The sequence below is a fragment of the Phyllobates terribilis genome, unplaced genomic scaffold (genome assembly GCF_046119375.1).
Source record: "Phyllobates terribilis strain yellow unplaced genomic scaffold, ASM4611937v1 Scaffold_2__4_contigs__length_985480577, whole genome shotgun sequence".
Taxonomy (NCBI): domain Eukaryota; kingdom Metazoa; phylum Chordata; class Amphibia; order Anura; family Dendrobatidae; genus Phyllobates; species Phyllobates terribilis.
In genome coordinates, this window is record NW_027362762.1 from 539935507 (window position 1) to 539956645 (window position 21139).

The window sequence follows — 21139 nt, forward strand, 5'->3', positions numbered from 1 at the left end:
CTCTGGAATGGGATGTATGTAGTGCATGCAGTCTATCTGAGCTCAGTTCCACACTCCTTCCTTACCCGGGAGTGGAATATCACACCTCTGGGTTGAGGTGCAATACCCCTGTAGCAGCCGAATCCTCAGGGTGCTACACTCCCATCCTGCACCGGGTCCAGACTGCAGGGGGCAATCTCCCCTCCTCTGTTCTGTCTTCTGCCGTCTTCACCAGAGAGAGGAGGGGGAGGGATGCACACGTCACAGAGTGAACTATTTTGCCATCAATGTTCGATATGTTTGTGACAACAAAGAAATTGTTACCAAGACACTGGCAGTAAAAGACACCAAAGCTCATCACACCAGTGAGTTTCTCCAGGCCTTAGTGGAAAAAGTTCTGCAAGATTAGGAACTCAAAAAAGAACAGGTTCTTGCTATTGTAATGGACAATGCTTCAAACATGATAAGTACAATTAAACTGATGAATGAGAGTAATGAACAACAGCTAGAAGAAAATTTAGGATTCAGTATGTTTGAGATGGAGGGCCACAGTGCTGTTCATGTAACTGAGGAACAATATTACAACAGAAGAACAGCAAAATTATACTTTAGAAATAGATGATTTTGTTGAAGCTGCTTCAAAACACTTTCCTATTCATCACATGCGCTGTGTTGTGCACACGCTGCAGCTGGCAATGACAGATAGTCTGCAAGAGGGACATGCTGGAAATCTGATTGGAAAAGTGAGGAAACTGGTTATTGCCGCCAGAACCCCTAAAATTGATTCCATCTTGAAGAGACACTCTGGAAAAGGGACAATTGTCGATCAAGCTACTCGGTGGGGCAGCACTTATTTAATGATTGAGCGATTGCTTGAACTAAAACTGTTTCTTATATATATGGCGAACCCTCAGGTAACCCTAAATGAAGGTCAATGGACACGGGTGGCTGAATTTACCGTGACTAAAAAATTACAAGCTGAGGATTTAACTCCTGGCATCTTCATAAGGTAGTGGAAGAACTTGTTATTTTGCCTGTCCCAAAGAGGAGGTTTAATCGCAGATGGCCTTTCTGCTTCTATGAAACGGAGAGAGATACAGCTATAGGAAAATAAAAAAATTTTGGCAGCTGTTTATGTGGACCCAAGTCATCGTATACTGCTTGATGATCAACGGCTTACTAAAGGAAAAGAAGCTCTGACTGAGGTAGCAGTTAGGATGAGTGGCCTACAGGAGGACTGCCAGGCGCAAGCGGACTTGGGCCCTGACAGTGCTACTGCTGCCATATCTTCATCCTCATCAGATGAGGAGTTTGACTTTGACAAGTATTTGGATGACATGGAGCAGGCAAAGCATTGCCGCAAGGAAAAAGATTTCACTCTGTCTCCTGTAGCAAGCAGATTGGCCATATTTCAGCAAAATGTTTCACTTGCTCTCAAAGAAATAGAAAATTTCAACCGTCCATCAAAACTGACTGTGCATGAGGCAATTCCTTTATACCCGGAAATTGTTAGAGATGTTGCCCATGTGGTTACGGCTTTGCCTCCAACCCTAGTTAGTGTAGAGAGGTTGTTCTCTAGCCTTAAAATTATTAGGTCAGATTTGAGGTCATCTACGAAGGAGGATCTGATGGAGGCAATTTTATTTCTTAGAACAAATTCATAGATTGCACAAATGTTATTTAGTATGTTTTTGTTGAAAACTGTTTTTTGCCACTTACATAGTTTATTACATAGTGTTATATATATACATATATAATCGATATTACATAGTGTATTACATATTTACAATTTATTACAGTTTTTTGTGTTCTAAAGTTGTATTCCAATAAATATATATTATGTTCTATCTAAATATCTTGATTATTGTATCCCCATCTTCAATGCTCTGAGGGAAGGAGGTTGTTGGCCAAAATTTTGCGATACATGACCCCATCCATCCTCCCTTCAATACGGTGCAGTCGCCCTGTCCCCTTTGCAGAAAAGCACCTCTAAAGTATTGTTTCCCCCACCTTGCTTCATGTTTGGGGTGGCGTTCTTGGGGTTGTACCCATCCTTTTTCCTCCAAACACGGCGAATGGAATTTATACCAAAAAGTTCTTTTTTGGTCTCATCTGACCACATGACCTTCTCCCATGCCTCCTCTGGATTATCCAGATGGTCATTGGTGAACTTCAAACAGGCCTTGACATGTGCTGGTGTGAGCAAGGGGACTTTGCGTGCCCTGTAGGATTTTAATCCTTGAAGGCATAGTGTCTTACTAACGGTAATGTTTGAGATTATGGTCCCAGCTCTCTTCAGGTCATTGACCAGGTCCTCCCATGTAGTTCGGGCTGATTCCTGACCTTTCTCAGAATCATCCTTACCCCACAAGGCGAGATCTTGCATGGAGCCCCAGACCAAGGAAGATTGACAGTCATCTGACGTTTCTCCCATTTTAATAAGAAACACTTTGATATAGTGCAGTGCACATTACACTTCTTTTTCACACTGCATAGTTTATAAAAGGCCCACGTTTTACTGAGAGAGGCAAAAAAATGAACAAGTAATAATACTGTTTATGGTAGCTATCGTGTGGGCCCCTAGAGTTAATTCCCCTGGTGGGCCCTAGGCACCCTAGTCCGACCCTGGGGATATCAGTTATGAAGTAGTGGGCAGAAGGATGAAAAATCTACTGGCTGTTACAAACATGGGTGGTAATATACCCTTCGAATGATCAGAGGAGCAGAAGACAATAGAGTGCAGCTACAAGCCAATTAGGCTTAAGTTAGTGGATGGAGTTTTGCTACATAGACCACTCTGGGTGCCTTGTATACAGGCAATTGAAGTTTTTGGCCAAACTCAGAAGTCTATATATTGACTGAGATGCACACGCTGGTCGTTATTCTCCTGACCCAAACTCTACAGCCAGTCCACGCATTACGGTCTTTACTGAAACGGTGATAAATGGACGTTTAGATTCTGCCGTATTGGCAAGAGAAAAAAAAAAATCGCAGATCTGCACCGTCCCATAGTATAACATTGGTCAGAGTGCTATCGAATAAAACATCATAAAGTACTCAGCTGTGTTATTCGCTAGTGTGAGAAAGCCCCCAGGCTCATCCACACATTAGTTTTTCATGTATGAGTGCTATATGTTTTTTTTTCCATGGTTAGCATTTATACCTATAAAAGTTTATGGGGCTATTCACTTGTGAGATTTTTTCCTCGGACAGAGTGGTCCGTGCAAAATCATATAGGCATGTCCAATATTGATCTGAGTGTCAGATCAATACCAGTAATGCAAGTCTATGGACCCGTAAACCAATCTGACAGCATTTGTTTGCCATCCATGTGTTATCTGTTTTTCACTAACAGGAAAAGGTAGACAAACTTTTTCTTTTTTTCATCAATGAAAAAAAAAAGATGAAACTCTGACCAAACACTAATGACACTCTGATGAAACTGATGATACTCTGATGACACTTTGATGAAAATCACTGATGAAACTTGGTATGTTTTTCTTATATGTCAAAAAAACTGATATCTGAATGAGGTCTTTTAGGCCATGCTCACATATTCAGTATTTGGTCAGTACTTTACATCAGTATATGTAAGACAAAATCAGGAATGAAACACGAAACGTGTCACCACTTCTGTATTTTTCACCCACTCCTGGTTTTGGCTTACAGATACTTATGTAAAATACTGAACAAATACTGAACGTATGAACGTGGCACTACAGGCACACCGCACTACAGGCACACCACTAGTGTTGAGCGATACCTTCCGATATCGGGAAATATCGGATCGGATTGGATCGGAACGATACCCAAAAAGTATCGGATATCGCCGATTCCGATACCGGAAACAAATGCAAGTCAATGGGACAGAAATATCGGAATAAAAATAAACCCTTTCTTTCCTTGTAGGTTAATTCTACATGAAGGAAAACAACTAAGAATAATGTAGAATGTATTGGGGGAGGTGGGGGAGACAATAAAGGCATAGAGGTTTAGCCCAATCAAATGGAATAGCAGGAATTAATATTTTTTTTAAGACGTTCTGAGTTACGGAAATATTGACTATGTTAAGTTTTTTTATATTTTGTCAGATATTTATGTTTCACTACTTCCATGCTCTTCACCTTCTTTTTTACTTCTCCCACACTTTCTCCTTCATCATCCTCAGCTTCAGCATCTTTTTCATCAACTTCTTCTTCACCTTCTTCATCTTCTTCTTCTTCACCTTCTTCGTATTCTTTTTTTTTTACATTCTTCATATTCTTCTTATTCAACTATTATTCTTCTCCATATTCTACTTCTTCATCTTCTTCATATTCTTCTTCTTCATCATATTCTTATTTGTGACAGGCATTCCTGTAGTTGTTATCTATAAAAGTTTGAACATTACACCTTTCGTTCTGCTCGTCACAAAAGATTTACAACAGGATTTGTCCGCATTCAGTTTGGCCTGCAGCAGCAGGTCTTTTCCAGGAGAACCACGAGGAGGAACGGACTCACCCCCATACACTGCTTAGTCATCTTCTGCTTATAATTTAGATAATATCTTTTGCTCTGATTTTTAGTCTTATGCTTAATGTTCTTCCGCTTTTTGTTCTGCAGCTTCTTGTACTTCTGCTTCTTGGTTTTCTGTCTCTTGTTCTTCTGTATCTTGGTGGTTGTCTTCTTGTTCTTTGTCAACTTCTTCAGGGTCATCTTCTTGGTCTTCTTTGGGGTGGTCTTCAAGGTCGTCGTCTTCAGGGTCGTCGTCTTCGGGGTACTCGTTTTCTTCGGGGTGGTCTTCAGGGTCCTCTTCTTTAGGGTCCTTGTCTTTGGGGTCCTCGTCTTCTTCGGGGTGGTCTTCAGGGTCGTCGTCTTCAGGGTCGTCGTCTTCAGGGTCGTCGTTTTCTTCGGGTTGGTCTTCAGGGTCCTCGTCTTCAGGGTCCTCGTCTTCGGGGTCCTCTTCTTCGGGGTGGTCTTCAGGGTCCTCGTCTTCAGGGTCCTCGTCAGGGAGATCCAGAGTGATTACCAAGAACCATTTCAAAAAGCTTGAACTTGGAAATGTAGCAGAAGGTACAAGAAGGCTGAGGAACTGCCGAGAACCAGCTGATGGTACTGGAACCCGGATGGGTAGCAGAAGGTACAAGAGCCAATGGAACTACCGAGGACCAGCTGACGGTACTGGAACTCGGTTACTAAGCAGGAGGTACCTGTGCCAGAAAGCACTACCAAGGACCAGCAGACGTTGGTGAAACTTGGATACCGAGAAGGAGGCACCTAAGCCAAAGGCACTGCCGAGAAACAGCTGACGGTACTGGAACCCGGATGGGTAGCAGAAGATACAAGAGCAAATGGAACTACCGAGGACCAGGTGACGGTACTAGAACCTGGATGGGTAGCAGAAGGTACAAGAGCCAATGGAACTACCGAGGACCAGCTGACGGTACTGGAACTCGGTTACTAAGCAGGAGGTACCTGTGCCAGAAAGCACTACCAAGGACCAACAGACGTTGGTGGAACTTGGATACCGAGAAGGAGGCACCTAAGCCAAAGGCACTGCCGAGAGCCAGCTGACGGTACTGGAACCCGGATGGGTAGCAGAAGGTACCCATGTAAAAAAAAGTTGCAAGGCCGCGAGCCGGCCGCAGTCACCGAAACCCACAGTCCTACAGGGGGTGCTTGTCTTATTGGCACTATGGAACCAGCCTTCATTGCCAGATCCCGCAGCCCACATAGGAGTCACCTAAACTGCAGGCACCATAGAGTCGGCTAACCCGACCGCAACACGACAGGACAACGCATTAGAGGCAAAGTGACGTTGACACTACCCGGAAACAGCTGGCATGCTGGAACCAGGCTGGACAGGAGGGAGCACCCGTGCCAAATACACTGCCGAGAACCAGCTGACGGTACTGGAACTCGGATGGGTAGCAGAAGGTACAAGAGCCAATGGAACTACCGAGGACCAGCTGACGGTACTGGAACTCGGTTACTAAGCAGGAGGTACCTGTTCCAGAAAGCACTACCAAGGACCAACAGACGTTGGTGGAACTTGGATACCGAGAAGGAGGCACCTAAGCCAAAGGCACTGCCGAGAACCAGCTGATGCTACTGGAACCAGGATGGGTAGCAGAAGGTACCCATGTAAAAAAAAGTTGCAATGCCGCAAGCCGGCCACAGTTACCGAAACCCACAGTCCTATAGGGGGTGCTTGTCTTATTGGCACTATGGAACCAGCCTTCATTGCCAGATCCCGCAGCCCACATAGGAGTCACCTAAACTGCAGGCACCATAGAGTCGGCTAACCCGACCACAACACGACAGGACAACGCATTAGAGGCAAAGTGACGTTGACACTACCCGGAAACAGCTAGCGTGCTTGAACCAGGCTGGGCAGGAGGGAGTACCCATGCCAAAGACACTGCTGGGAAACAGCTGGCGGTGCTGGAACCCAGGGTAAATACTAAAAACAGAGTGGAGCCAGAGGCCTAATTGGAGCAAGTTTAAAATCAGTAGTAGTGTGAATGTGGACAGAGCAGGAGAATTTGCCGGACACACAGCAGGGGATCAGCTGACGTTACTGAACCCCAATAACACGGCAGCAAGTGTTGACTGTGCAGGCGGCACTTCTGAGCAGCAACTAGCGGTGTTGGAGCCTAGGGTAAATACTAAAAGCAGAGGAGCCAGAGGTGTAATTGGAGCAAGTTTTAAATCTGTAGTACAGTGGATGTGGATGGAGCAGGAGAATTTGCTGGACACACAGCTGGGGATCAGCTGACGTTACTGAACCCCAATAACACTGGAACAAGCATTGACTGTGCAGACTGCACTTCTGAGCAGCAACTAGCGGTGTTGGAGCCCAGGGTAAATACTAAAAACAGAGGAGCCAGAGGTGTAATCGGAGCAAGTTTTAAATCTGTAGTACAGTGGATGTGGACAGAGCAGGAGAATTTACCGGACACACAGCAGGGGAACAGCTGACGTTACTGAACCCCAATAACATGGCAGCAAGCATTGACTGTGCAGACGGCACTTCTGAGCAGCAACTGGCGGTGTTTGAGCTCAGGGATTACAGTTCAGGTGGTAGAAACATGAACACAACAGGAGACCTGGATACTGTTGCCAACCAATTATTTATTCTGGAAGAGGACTGGCAAATTCATGTGAGATCCAGGCCTTGTTCATTTTTTAAGAAAAGTAAGTCGGTCAACGTTATCGGAGGATAGTCGCATGCGACGGGCTGTTAGTACACCACCTGCGGCACTAAAGACGCGTTCCGATAATACACTAGCAGCAGGGCAAGCTAGCACCTCCAATGCATACTGGCTAAGCTCTGGCCATGTATCCAGCTTAGAGACCCAAAACTTGAAGGGGGAAGAGCCGTCTGGGAGTACACTGAGAGGGCAAGACATGTAGTCTGTCACCATCTGACGGAAACGTTGCCTTCTGCTGACTGGAGCCGTCTGTGATGGTGTAGACATTTGTGGCGGCGGGGACACAAAACTTTGCCACATTTGGGCCATACTGGTCTTGCCTTGTGCTGAGGCGCTGCTTCTGCTCCCTCTTTGTGCAGAGCTTCCTCCACTGCCTCGACGCACTGAGCTGCTTTGTAAAGCACTAGCAGCACTGCTCTCGGTTGGAATGGAGAACATGATGGAATGCACCAGTGCGTCTTGGTACTCCTGCATTTTACGCTCCCGGTTCAACGATGTTATGAGGCTTTGTAAGTTGTCCCTGTAGCGAGGATCTAGGAGGGTGGACACCGAATAATCAGCCGTGTTGAGAATGTTGGCGATGCGGCGGTCATTTCTCAGGCACTGCAGCATGAAATCAACCATGTGCTGAAGACTGCCAACTGGCCAAGAAACGCTGTCCCCTGCTTGAGGCGTGATCTCTGCCTGCTCTGCATCACACCACCCTCGCTCTAGATACTGACTACTAGAGCATTGTGTACCTCCCTCCTCTGGACAGATGTCTTCCTCCTCCATTGACTCCTCCTCATCCTCCTCACAAAGTGTCCCCTGCCTAGGCCTTTGTGAGGAACCACGTTGCGCAGACTGTACAGAAGCAGATGGCATTTGTGACCCCTCATCCTCCACCTCTTCCAAAACCTCGTCCCTTAGTGCTTGCAGTGTTTTTTCAAGCAGGCAGATAAGGGGGATAGTCATGCTGACTAGTGCATCATCTGCAATCGCCATCCGCGTGGAATAATCGAAGGCACGCAAAACGTGGCAAATGTCCTTCATAGAGGCCCATTCAGTGCCGGTGAAGTGTGAACGGCGCGCACTGCGACTTGTTTGCGCCTGCTGCAGCTGGTACTCCATTACTGCTGCCTGCTGCTCACACAACCTCTCCAACATATGTAACGTTGAATTCCACCTGGTGGGTAGGTCACATATGATGCGATGTTCCGGAAGACGTAACCGGTGCTGCAGAGCTGCAATGCGCGATCTTGCGTTGCTGGAAAGCCGCAAGTGAGCGCACTCTATGTGGACCTTGAGAAGCAGTGCATCAAGATCCGGATAGTCCCTCAAAAAACTCTGCACGACCAAGTTGAGCACATGTGCCAGACATGGGATGTGAGTGAGGTTGCCTAGGCCCAGAGCTGCCACCAGATTTCGGCCATTGTCACACACTACCATGCCTGGCTGGAGATTCGCTGGCACAAACCACACGTCGCTCTGCTGCTTGATGGCATTCCAGAGCTCCTGCGCTGTGTGGCTTCGATTCCCCAAAGAAATTAATTTTAATACTGCCTGTTGATGTTTGGCCACGGCTGTGCTCATATCGGTCATCATAACAAGTAACCGTTCACGGGTCGATGTGGAGGTAGACCGTGACGGCTCCTGCAGCGCTGATTCAGAGGAACTGGAGTATGAGGAGGAGGCAATGTGTACAGACTGGATTCCTGCAATCCTTGGAGTTGGCAGAACACGTACAGCGCCACTCTCAAGATCTGTACCCGGCTCTACAACATTTACCCAATGGGCAGTGAGGGAAAGGTATCGTCCCTGTCCATGCATCGGTGGTCAGGTGGACCTTGCTACTGACGGCGTTTTGTAGCGCATGTTTAATTTTTCCCTCCACATGCTGTTGCAGGGCAGGGACTGCTTGCCTGCTGAAATAAACGCGGCTGGGCACGTTGTATTGTGGGACTGCCAATGTCATAAAGTTACGGAAGGTGTCAGTCTCCACCAGCCTGAATGATAGCATTTCAAGGGCCAGCAGTTTAGCAATGCCAGCATTCAGAGCCTGTGCTCGGGGGTGGTTTGCCGAGTATGGGCGCCTTTTCTTCCATGCCTGTGCTAATGATGGCTGTAGACTGGCCTGGGAGTGTGAGGATGACAGGGAAAGTGGTGCTGTGGGTGGAATTACACTGTGTCTCTGTACAACAGTGCCAGAGGTTCTTCCATGGCGATCCTGTGAGGAAGTCGAACCAGCTGTGTGTGAGCTGGAGGAAGAGGCTACAACACGAGCTGAAAAGGTGGTAGGTGGCGCTGTAGGTTGGCCTAGGTCTTCAGTGTGTTTTTGTAACTCCACCACGTGCTTGGTCTGCACATGTTTCCACATATTTGTGGTATTGAGGTTGCTGACACTTTTCCCTCTTTTCACCTTCTGATTACACAGATTGCATTTGACAAAGCAAATGTCATCTGCAACTGTGTCAAAAAAGGACCAGGCACTGCAAGTCTTGGGTGCGCCCGCTTTGGATTTTGGAAGAGCCATGCTCCTAATAGGTGCCGAAGTGGAGGCTACAGGCAACAAAGTCTGCCCCCTCCCTCTCCCTCCTTTTTGGGCCGTTCGGGGAATCTCTTCCTCAGAGCTGCTCCCACCACCTTCCTGTCCCTCACGCCATGATGGGTCAAGGACCTCATCATCTACACCACCCTCTTCAAACAACTGCTTCTCCTGGGTAGTCTCGACAGCACAGTACGCACCAGAAAGTGGCACCTGAGTCTCATATCAGATGCGTACTGAGGTGTGCTGCTGACCATAGGCACTGGCCCACCCGCCTCTTCAGCTTCAGAGAGACAAAACGGTTGCACATCACTGCATACTACCTCTTCTTCAAATTCTCGAATTCTGCTTGGTTGGCCCCTCTTTCCAAGCCAAGAGATTCAGAGAACAGAAGTAGAGATGGCTCCTGTCCAGGGCTCTCTGACTGCCTGGGCAATTTGGCAGGTGGTGAAGAGACAGATGGGTGCTCTTCAGTGCTCAGGACCTGAGAGGATCTGTAACTAATTGAAGTCGATGCGTTAGCGGCCATCCATCCGACAACGGCTTCAATTTGGTCCTCCCGCAGCAGTGGGGTACGGCTAGCTCCTACAAAGCTGCGCATAAAGGACTGTTCCCTGGTAAAACTGGGGGATGCTGAGTCACTGGTGCCCGCAGCAGGCACAGAATCCCCACGTCCTCTCCCTGCAGGCACAGAATCCTCACGTCCTCTCCCTGCAGAAACTCCACGCCCACGCCCACATGCCTTACTCCCTGCCTTCTTCATCTTGGTAGACTGATAAAGATAGGCAGAAAAGTACTAAGGGCTTAGTGTGCTTATTCCTGAACAGCTGCTAACAGGTATAAGAAACACTAATTTTATAAAGTGTGGACTAGACTTTAATATGAGCTAATGTGGCCTACACAACTGTAAAGTGGAGTGTTTGGTGAACTTTATTTATGTTTTTTTTGTCACAAAAAGACACTGGATGTGCCCAAAGATGTATTACCAATAGTATCACAAACTTTTTGCAGCTATTACAATGCAGGAAGGTAACCTACAATGCAATAGATGAGGCTACAAAAAATAGGCTAATACTAATCTGTCTGGGGCTGCAGGGCACAATGCTGCAGAAAGGCTCCTCTATCTACTCCTATATAGTGTGTTTGGAACCAATGTAGCTGAATACAGATGGAACCACCACACTAATAGGAGAAATCAGGAAAAATGATCAATTAGCAAAAAAGGATAATGTATGAGGCAGTGACGCACGCTGAGCGCACTACAACCAGACGTGGCTGAAGCACACACTACAGCGTGAGCTGCATTCACACACACAGACCTTGCAGACAGCGGTGAACAGTGCAGATGCAGAGCACTGTGCACTAGCGCTGCAAGACAAAAAAAAAAATCTCTATCTACTCCTATATAGTGTGTTTGGAACCAATTTAGCTGAATACGGATGGAACCACCACACTAATAGGAGAAATCAGGAAAAATTATCAATTAGCAAAAAAGGATAATGTATGAGGCAGTGATGCACACTGAGTGCACTACAACCAGACGTGGCTGAAGCACACACTACAGGGTGAGCTGCACTCACACACACAGACCTTGCAGAAAGCGGTGAACAGCACAGAGAACTGAGCACTAGCGCTGCAAGTCACAGCGATTTATAAAGTTGCTTGGGTAAAGCAGAATAGAGCAAATAGGTAGCTAAAACTGTCCCTCAGAACAACAGCGTCCTATCCCTAACTGAATTCACAGCAGAGTGAGCTCAAAATGGCGGCGGCGGCTTTTATAGTGCATCATGACATCATTTCAGCAGCCAATCACAGCCATGCCATTAGTCAACATGCCTACATGCCTAACAGGATGTGCCCACACTTCTTAGGATCCTCATTGGCTGAATAAAATGAAACTGGCTCATTGCATTATGGGAACTTCCGATTCCAGTATACGATATGCTAAAAGTATTGGAATTAAGTATTGGAATTCCGATACCGCGAATATCGGCCGATACCCGATATTTCAGTATCGGAATGCTCAACACTACACACCATACATCAGGGAACAATGAGTGTATATAGCATGTATATGTATATAGGATGACACTTCCAGAGACAATAGGTCCCTGTATAGGAAGGTACCAACACTAAAATCATTAAAATATAAACTTTACTAATATTTCAAAATATATAAAATAGAATTAAAATTCTAGCATACAGGTATCTCTGTTTGTAGCTAACAGGCTTATCAGGTCTGAAATAATGTACAAATGTCTCAAAAAAGTCACTTCAAGTACAATATTATAAGGGCATATATATATAGAAGTCATAGATTCATAAAATGCATAGTGCTTGGATTGATTTAACCATTTCATCAGATTATTTTTATTAAGGAAATTTTACAATAATAGGTGAAGGGGGACAAAAGACAAAACAAAAAAACAGCATATATCAAGCAAACAATATATATAGAAAGGGAGGAATGAGAGGAAAAGTTAGGTAAGTGGGGAAGAAGGGGGAACCGGTGAAGGAAGGATATGTAAAGGGAAAGAGGAGCAAAGGGTGATATATAGGTCACTAAGAATGCACGTTTACTTCAATTACATTACTAACTTGTATAAGATGTGTAATGCAGCGGCTTGCTGCATTGCTATAATGTCCAGGGGGTGTGCTTCAGCTGACCATTTACCTCCCCCTCAGGTGACTGATCACGTGAGTGTGACATCATCACAGGTCCTGTGTGCACAAAAGGATATATAAACCTGGGTAGTTTTGAAACAGGGAGAGAAAGAGTGGCCTGGTGAGGCCTAGAGAGAGAGGACTGGTGAAGCCTGGAAGGCAGAGGCTGGATCCCCGGTGTTTGAGATACCAGTAGCCTTGGAGGGCGAGAGGCCTGGTCCCTGTGTGGGACTCCACTAGCCTGGAAGGCAGAGGCTGGATCCCCTGTGTTTGAGATACCAGTAGCCTTGGAAGGTACGTGGCCCGGAGGCCCCATCTGGGAAGCCTTTGTTATGATCTGCTACAAGAACTAAGAAAAGAAAGGGAATCTGTCCCTACAATAAGACTAAGCTTATTCCCTACGTTGTAGCGGGCGATCTGTTCCTTGTGAACAGACCCGCCTTCGTCCTCAGCTAGTCTGAACGCAGACCTATAGAATAAAGGGAGGTGTCCCTAAAAGAACTAAGGACTGGGACAAAATTGGACACCTCCTAGCAGATGTTGCAGCGGAGCAAAAAGACAAACAGACAAAAAGTACTTAGAGGTCCAAAGGACCAAACGAACTAGAGAGATAGGTACAAAAGCACCTGGCTAGATAGAGAGTAAAATAACACTGAAGTCCAGCAAAGCCAGAAGGGCGGAGCTGGAATAAATAGGCAGCAGGTCACGTGACCAAAATAGAAAAATACTAACAGGAGAGTTCTAACAGCCTTAAAGCCACAGCTGGGCAGAACCGAGCTGACTGAAGCAGCTACGACCCGGCAAAGGTAAAAACGCTGCTTGATGTGGACATTGATATTGTTACCTTGCTGAAGGCTGTATCTGGAGCCAAGTGGGCATATCTGTCACTAGAAAGGCTCTTGGATATTATATGTGTAACATGTCGGAGAGCCACTGAGGTGGACTATGTTATGAGCGGTTTATGATATGTAATAAACTGCTGGACTGTGAATTACCGGAAAAACGTTGCATGTGTGCTTTAATTGACCCGGTGAAGCGAGTACCCCAGAGTGATGAATAGCGCTACCTTACATGTGGTTGGAGAATGCGGGCAACGTCAGCCTGGTTGCTAGGGGTAACGGCACAGGACGACGATTGTGGATGCAAGCATCTTGCTGTGGCTCGGCGGGGTCACGAAGATTAAAGCATCTGGCTGTAACTCGGTGGGGTTACGAAAATTGTCGTCTCACTCAAACCTGGTTTGCTGTGGCTTGGTGGGGCCATGAAAATTTTCCGGGGAGAGCAGTGTGAAGTGTCTAGTGTGAACAGCGTACCGCGATGGCTATGAATGGAGCAGTAGCCCCAGACTGAATGGAGAAGTGGTTATATGACCAGCTGCAAACATGCTTCAGCAAAATAGAGTTTTCTGAAGAGGTGCAGGAGCAGATGAAAATGGCTGTGAAGGGAGCAGCAGATGAGACTGAAGCTGCTGAGCGGTTAAAGGTACCTGTTAAATTTATAGCAACAGGACATGGTGCAGGAATGGCAGGAGCTGTTGGCCCCGTATAGAATGGCGGCAGCGGACCATTCTGTGAGTTCTCCTGGGGCACCGGTATTGTCCCAGAGTGCCCGGGGAGGTGGTAAGAGATGTTGTGAACTGGGTGTTTTTTTAAAAAAAATCCCCCTACTGGTGTGGGTGTCCAAAAGGGCGCGGAGTCTCAAAAGGGCCGGAGTGTCAAAAGAGCATGGAGTATAGAAAACCAAAATTGGTTACTGGGTGTGGGTTGGTACCACCTAAAAATGACAATTTGACCGTTGATAACGGGGTAGCTCCAGTAGAAGTGGTTGACGTCAAAGTGGGAGGTGACTTGTTGGTCCACAACACCATGGGGAGTGACACAGACCCCATAGCTGACGGTGACACTACGAAAGTAGAAAGAGAGTTCAGTCAGGAGGAGCTAGACGAGGTGAGAAAGTCCCCCTCTCGTCGTCAACGGCGCAAGGGCCACAAAAAAACTGCTCCTGTAGCCTTTGCTGAAAGGGCAAATAAAGAAAATGCAATGCTGTTAGCTCCTTTAGAAGCAGAAGAGGAGGTGACGTTGCCAGTAGCAACCTCCGGTACAGTACTGAGACAGAAGGATCAGGATCCGACAGCCCTGAAAGAGGAGGCGGCCAGTCATGACCAAGAGCTGGAGCCTATCAGGCAGCAGTATAAGAGTGACGTGCAGCAACTAAGGAAAAACCTGGAGAATGTGTCCTCAAACCAGCTGAGCCTGGAGTCTGAACGGCAGAAAATAAACCAGGTTGTTAAGAACTGTAGGAAAGCAGCAAGGAAGTCAACAATTGGAAGGAAAAGTTCCAGAAAAATAAAGGAGGTTTTTCAGTTGGAGCTTGACAAAGCGGAGTTTGAAGATGAGCTGTGCGAGTTGAAAGATCGGTTCTCCCTGGTACACTTAGAACTGATGCAGGTGAAGCAAAAGCTGGATGAGGGACTACGCCAGAGGGATAGGGAGCTATCTGCCTTAAAAGAGGCGCTGCAGGATGAAGTTTCTGGACGTGACCAAAACCTAGAATGACTGCAACAAATCAAGAGAAACTATGAGGATCTCCTCAAGGTTAAGGAAAAACTAGAGGATGATAAAACTGATGCAGAGCACATGCGCCTAGTGATTGAGACTACTCTACAGGACACTCGTGATGAGAATGATGATCTCCGCAGAAAGATCCCAGGTCTGGAAGCTCAGGTGAAGGAGCTGCAGACGTTCTGTTGGGGATTCTCCAGAGGGCAGAGATGTGCCTTAAGGATAGAATCTGCAGGATGAAGGAGTCCATCGGAGAAGGGAGGTATGAAGTAAATGCCTCTTCGAATAATGTGAGCTTGGATGATTCGGTGGATGTAAGAGCCGAGATCAAGGAGCTCAAGGAGACGCTAAAAGCCCATTTGAAGCAAGAGAAGTTTGAGAGACTGGCTGTCGAGAGCCGAGTGGGCGCATTGGAGACAGAGAGCTCTGAGAAAATTCTGCTGATAAAGGAGCAGTTGAAGCCAGAAGAGCTTCAGAGATGGGCTGCTGAGAGGCGAATAGCTGAGCTAGAGAAAGAAGTTGTCGAGCTCAAAGGTTGCCTGGCAAAGTACCAATCAGTGAACGAGGCCTCCTTGGAGAAGGAGAAGGGCAAACAAGATGCACTCAGTCCTTTGGGCCATGAGAAGGTGGACCTGAGGAGAGCTGAGAAAGTGTTGAAAGAAAATAAGTATGAAATGGGGGTGGTCAAGATGAGAATTCTTGAGTTCATAGCTGTGAGTTAGCTCAGGGGAAGCATACAGGGTGAAGAAGCTGAAAGTCAGTTGTCCCTGAAACCTGAGCCAGATGATCATTTGGAGACCACTGGTGAGACAGAAACGTCTCGGTACAAGTGTCTCATAGATGAACCCAAAGATTTGAGAGAAGAATGCACCAGAGAGTCAGTGCATGAAGAGTTCAAGAAGGCCATGGGAGCCTGTAAGGTGTACTCGACCTCAGAAGCTAAACAGCTGGTGGTCCTGTCCACAACCGAAGTCACAGTGAAGAGGGTGGCTATCCTAAGTGACATGCACTGGCGATGTATTCATACGAAGCGGTTTGTCCGATTGAAGACGGAACAAGCCATTAGACAATTGGAGCTTATAAGAAAAGCTCAAAGTCTGCGGGAAGAAGTCATCCGGGTGCCTCATTGTCTGGTAAGAAAGCTCATTGGTAGAAATGGCCAAGCCATGCAAATGATGATAAAGAAGTCTGGTGTGATGAAAGTAAGCAGTCCACGTGATCATCAGGACTGGATACCAGATGAAGATGGCATGTGTCATTCTCCGCTGTATGAAAGGAAGAAAATCTTGCATATATACGCATGCTGATGGAGTACCGAGTGACCTACCTGCGAGAGGTAGAACAGTTGAATCTCGCCAGACTGCGAATGGAAAGACAGCATCGTCTGAGCAGCAGAAGATGGCAGCCATCTATAAATTGTGAGACCAGACAGAGAAAGGGCCCTTCAAATAATAGGACGGCTACAGTAGAAGTTAGAGACCTTTCAAGATGTCCTGAGGATAGTTGCCATGGGTTTAGAGGTAGTGAGCCCTCCAGTAACTCAGGTCTGAGAGGCCCATACAAATGACCCAATAGAGTACGGGAGAGCACGAAGTCAGACCTGACCGTAGATACAAGGGCAAGTAAGTCACACTGCTGTATTGACCGCTGGGAGCGGGGGAGGTCTGACAAGGTTACGACTGACCGCTGGGAGCGGGATAGGTCTGACAAGGTTACTACTTGGAAATGTGACTTGACGAAGTTAGTGACAATGACAGATGGTAGGTCCCTAAGGAATGGGATAATGTTAATGACTAATGCTCCAGGGGCTGAGCAGCGCAATTGTCAAGTACATTGTCTCTGTGTGAACCGTGGGTTATAATGTGATTGTGTATGCTATGTGTTCAACCCCACAAGTTTGAACAGAGTGGGGGGATATGTAATGCAGCGGTGTGACGTGAGTCACTACAGAAATAACAGTCTCAGAAGAGGAGAGAAGAGACTAATATTACTGAAAGAAATATAATGTAAGTGCTACTTACTAGACAAATATAGGGTGGTCAAACAATCCAAAGTCAAGTCCAGGAAGATGGCGCAGTACAAAGGGAGCAGACAAAAGAGTAGTCTGATAACAAGCAAATGGTCAAAATCCAGGTAAGGGAAATAGTCAGACTGGGTCAGGCACAGAGCACAGAGAGATCAGTCCTACACAGGCAATACCAAGTGTACAATTGACACTGGGTGAAGGAGCTAGCATGGTTAAGTAGAAGACTAATCAAGGGAAGTGAACACAGATGATTGCAGAAACAACCCAGCACACCCAAATCAGACTGACAGCCTTCACACAATAGTAACCTAGAGACAAGGAAAGTGTGGAGACCGTGACAAGCGGCTTGCTGCATTGCTATAATGTCCGGGGGGTGTGCTCTAGCTGACCATTTACCTCCCCCCTCAGGTGACTGATCACGTGACTGTGACATCATCACAGGTCCTGTGTGCACAAAAGAATATATAAACCTGGGTATATAGCGCTACCTTACAGATGTAACTGTTATAAAGCTGAAAAGACTATTAAAACAATACATATTGTTTTCCAGTTTGATTACATATTTTGTATGGCAGAGGAAGTGCCCTTAGAGAGAAATTCTTTGTTCCACAAGTACCATCAGTTATAATGCTGAAGCAAATTATTTCTTATCACAAATGGGAGTTCAAAGGTGTTGCGAGTTGAAATTCTATCAGTTACATCTTCAATAGATGGTATATTAATATATTTCCAATTAGTAGCTAATAAAATTTTTAAAACTTGTGATATATGAATTATGATATATCTAGACTTAGGTGGAAAGCCATCTATCTAGAGATAGCAAAAGCAGATGTGGAGCAAACGGAATGGTTGAATTTATAATTTTTATTAGTAAATCATGAACATCTTTCCATATACCTCGAATTTTGGGACAATCCCAAAAGAAATGATAAAGGTTTGCTCTTATTCCACAACCCCACCAACATAAATCTGAATGGTTAGAGTAAACCAAATGTAGTCTAGTAAGAGAGTAATACCATCTAGATATTAGTTTAAAATAAGATTCATGGTGTGACAGTATTCATTGATAGTGGAAGTATAAATATACTTAATTGCTTTTTGCCATTTCTCCACATGGAAAAGTGACAAGTACATATAGTCATGCGAAAAGAAAAGAGGTGGAGGAGTAAAAGGAGGGGGAGACACAGATATAGGCATGTCATGCCCTTCTAAAACCAAAAAAGTGCGAAGCTGACACGGCCAGTCCGTTCCTGCCCGTGCGACCTCTGTGTCGCCGGGTTTGTGCCAGAGCTGCGGTAGACCCTGACGGCCAGCCCTCCTCTCCCAATACTGGTGCCTGTCCGCTGGTGGGTCGAGCGAGACCCCCTGCGGTGGAGGCAGGTCTAAGCTTTTTAATTTAAATTGTCTCTGTAATTTGAATGAGTACACTTTAAATTCTTTTACAAGGATCTATTGGAGGGCAAGTCTGATGCCAGCAGCCGTGGGAATTCCAGCTCCAGTAGCGTCCACTAAAGCTGCTGCAGTTAAAAAGCTTTTATAAGGATCGAGCTTGACGGTCCACCGCAAGGTGTCCTACCGCCAGTCCCAGCCCCTGTGCCTTGGGGTGCCTCCCCGATGCTCTTCACTGAGTGTCCCAGGGGCCCGAAGCATTTCCTTTGAAAAAATTAAGTGTCCAAACTACAGGTGGTGTAGCTTGCTTAACAGGTGGGATAATCCGCTGACTAGCAGACACTGCTGCTAGGTCCAAATTATTTCCTGGGCTAGATGCAGTTAAAAATTTGTAATTAGATCTACAGGCGGTGGCTACTTCGCTGACTAGCAGACACTGCTTCTAGGCCCAAAGTATTGCCTGGGCTAGATGCAGTTAAAAATTTGTAATTAGATACTCTCATTGGATGCTGAGAAAGCATTCCATAGAGTCTCCTGGCACGCCATATATTATTCTCTTAAAAAGCTTGGGGTAGGGGTCTAGGGGACCCTTTTATAGCCAAAATCATGGCCCTGTATCGCAATCCGTCAGCTAGGCTGAAGATAAATGGAACATTTTCATCACCTTTCATAATCACCAATGGGACAAGGCAGGGATGTCCTCTGTCCCCTCTCTTATACATCCTAGTGATGGAGCACCTGCTCTCATCAATTCGCGATAACCCCAATATTAGGTGGATTGAGGTGGGAGGCACCGAGTACAAGTGCTCTGCATTTGCTGATGATGTCCTAGTATATATCACTCAATCACATATATCCATCCCTGCTGTTATGGCTGAAATAGATCACTTTGTTACATGGTCAAATTTTAAAATCAATGCAGCGAAGTCTGAGGCCCTCGATGTCTCCCTCCCCAAATCCATACAGGTTTCCATCCAGTCCAACTTTCCCTTTGCCTGGCCCTCACAGGGTATCAAATACTTAGGAATTCGTATTCATAGAGACCTCTCCTGTCTATTTTATCTTAATTTTGGGCCCTTTATTGAACAACTCCATAAAGATCTTACTTTTTGGACGGTGAAGGATTTTTCCTGGTTCGGCAGAATAAGTATACTAAAAATGAACATCCTTATACCTCTTCCAAACCATTCCCGTGGTAATTCCCTCAAATTTTTGGAAAAGACTACGCAGTAGCTTTTAGTCTCCCCAGGATGACATAGGTGGGGCAGATGGTGGTTGTCCCGGCCCGCTAGGCCGCATTGTAGCACAGTGAGCTTCGCACTGCAACTTATGCTTCATATCCATGTGATGGTTCATGCATGAAGTGCTCAAACTATGGATTTTTTGGCCTCTACTTAGCTTTTGGTGACAAATGTTACAGATAACACGAGTTGGGTCATCCTTAGCGATCGGAAAAAATGCACAGGCTATGCAAGGTTTAGAGCCCATGCGACTCTGCTACTAGCAATACTATCAAATGATTGGCTGGGTTACATGCAGAGCGTCTGGGTTTGGTTGGGGGTCCCCACAGTCTGACTAGGCTAGATGCAGTTAAAAATTCTCATTAGATACACAGGCGGTGCCGCTTGCTTCGCAGCTGGGCTAATACGCCCAAAGTATTGGTAGACTCTATACTAAATAAGGAAGGATTCACTGACTGTGGTGGCCCCTCCGTGGGCCGTGGCGATTGGTGGAGATTTGGTGGATGATTATAGGAGAAAGCTCCTTAATAGAGAAAGTTGGTGGATTTATACTTTAAATACACGTGTACCAGCGGGTTTAAACATCAGACATGATTTGATGTATCATTATGAGTGATCATTTATAGATTATTATTATATATGTTACTTTTTTCTTCTTTTCTTTTTGATTATTTACATTTATATGCATTGTTTCTATGCTATACGATTTTAACATGGTATGTGTGTTTAAATTTCTGATTAACTCAGCCTTGAACAGGTGCATAGCAGGACATGATATATAAATACCACTTCCTTGCTGTTTTTTTGCTATGCAAACTCGTATATATATTGTGCAGAAAGAAGGGTGAAAGTCCGCCCAGGCGGGAGGAAATTGGAGTTTCATAACACATATTTGAACTGGAGAGGTATTAGAGGCCTGCAATGGCCACAGGTACTAATGGAGGTAATCAAGGTAGGGAGAGAGGCAAGAGGTCCGGTCATCTTAGTTATACAGGCCGGGGGAAACGACATAGCTTATCACAAGAGCGCATAACTAATGGCAATAATGAAACTAGACACTGAGCGCTTCAGAGAATTTTTCACAAAACTGACTATAGTATGGTCAGAGATTGTGCAGAGAACGGTATGGCAAGGTGCGTGAGACATCACGGCCATCGAACGGACAAGGCAGGTAATAAATATTCGGATGGCAAAATTTATAAGAGACAGAGGCTGTGTAGTGATACGACACCGACAACTGGAAGGAGATAAAGCAGGCCTCATACGGCCCGACGGTGTTCACTTAATGGATATTGGACTGGACACATTCCTGTCAGAACTCCAGGATGGAGTGGAACAAGCGTTAAGAGTGATGGATGGGGGTCGGAGTCCTGCATACGAGTAAGCAGGATCCTCCGTGGCCTGAAAATAGAAAGGACATGTTGGAGAGTTACACTTGTTGGCCAACTTGCCGTTGTGGAGACTGGAGACACAGGGCATGCTGCAACAAGCTGAATTATTTTAGAAATAAAATGCATTTCTAATGGAATGAGTATAAACAGTTAATAAAGCTGTGACCGATC